This window comes from Lissotriton vulgaris, chromosome 3_2 (assembly GCF_964263255.1).
Source record: "Lissotriton vulgaris chromosome 3_2, aLisVul1.2, whole genome shotgun sequence".
NCBI classification, from domain to species: domain Eukaryota; kingdom Metazoa; phylum Chordata; class Amphibia; order Caudata; family Salamandridae; genus Lissotriton; species Lissotriton vulgaris.
The window spans coordinates 26,219,818-26,221,639 of NC_141690.1; positions in this window are offsets into that span (position 1 = coordinate 26,219,818).

Consider the following 1,822-nt stretch of genomic DNA (forward strand, 5'->3'; position numbering starts at 1 on the left):
CACAAGATGGCTGCCAACACTTCTTTGGATGAAGTGCTGACAGCCAATCAGATCAGATGTGTGGTTCGGCTCCGCCCAGATATATATTTTTTTTGAACCTAAATTACTCAAAATCCACTGGAGCACATATATTGAGACCTAGCAAAGGCACATCGGGCTAACAGTCCCTACAATTTTGCCAAGTTTCGTGCAAATCCATTCAGCCGTTGAGCTAAAAGTGAGGCCAACCGCCCTATGGAAATTAACATGGGAAAAACGCGTTTTGGGACCCCCCTTTTTCTCGGCCCCCCCTTGATGAAACCCCCCAAATTGTCAGGGGCTGCTCAGAAACAAAATGTTCAATTTTCCTGAAAATTTCAGCCAATTCCGTCCACAAACGCCAAAGTTATTAGACATAGAATTTTCAAAATCCCATAGAGAAAAAATCCTAACTATATATACCTACTGGCGACCGCCAGTAGGTAATATATATATTACCTACTGGCGGTCGCCAGTAGGTATATAGTTAGGATTTTTTCCCTATGGGATTTCTGAAAATTCTATGCCTAATAACTTTTGCGTTCGAGGACGGAATTGGCTGAAATTTTCAGGAAATGGCACATTTTGTTTCTGAGCAGACCCTTGAAAATTTGGGGGGGTTTTGTGGAGGGGGGGCCGAGAAAAAAGGGGGGTCCCAAAACGCCTTTTTCCCATGTTAATTTCCATAGGGCGGTTGGACTCACTTTTAGCCCGAACGGCTGAATGGATTTTCACGAAACTTGGCAAAATGTAGGGACTGTTAGCCCGATGTGCCTTTGCTAGGTCTCAATATATGTGCTTCAGTGGATTTTGAGAAATTAACGTTTAAATCAAGATATATATCTGTAACAGCGCTCCGGGCAGCGATCCGGTTCGCGAACCTTTCGCGTAACGGAACTTTGCGATGAGAAGCTGATTGGCCCTCCGGTGTCTGTCAACATTCTAAACAGTCCGGAGCGGCCGCCATCTTGTCTCTCGGTAGGATCGAGAGACAAGAGGAGGCCAAAACAAAGGGGAAATTACCATAAGGGGGCATAGTAGATCCTCGTTGACCCCCTAGGTTTTATGTGGAGTTTTAAAGGCTAGGAGGGTCCCAAAAAAAAAAATTTTTTTTGCGTGGTAAGCGCCAAGTTCGCGAACCGGATAGCTTTCTGGGCAGCGAACTTTATGGATAAAAGATGAAAGACTTTTCTAATACTGTATGTTAATTGTTTGTTGTTTTTCTTGTTTTTTTTTGTTTTCTTTATTTATTTATTTTTTTATTATGATTGTGTTTCATACTTTATTAATTTTCTAACATTTCATTGTCAGAAATGTCATAATTTATTATAGGGTGTAATTGTTTTTCATTTTGAAGCAAGTTGTCTACTGCTTCAACACATTGTAGAAGTTCGTGGTCTCTACTGTCATCCATAAAGTCATCAAGTTTGTCTTGGCTGCTCTCCTTCAGTTCAATCGAAAATGAAACTTGCTGCTCGCCTTCCATTTTGCCTGAAATTTGGATTAAAAAAATATATATTAGTAGAGATAGGGCACTGTTGGGATTAATTTTAGATAGGCAGTTTTTATCAGTGAAATTTATCTTTTGGCAGTGTATAGTATGAGAGTGGAAATAGGACTAAAAAAAAGTGTATGTGATTTAACCAAGACACTACTACTACAGAGGGATAGTGTATATGTAGCAGAAAAAGTCTACTATATTAAGTCATAGTGCACAATATATTAAATTATAACTTACCTTCACAAAGAAGTTGAAGTTTTTTGAAGCTTTTGAAATAGGAGGTACAACAAGAAGTAGTAGTCA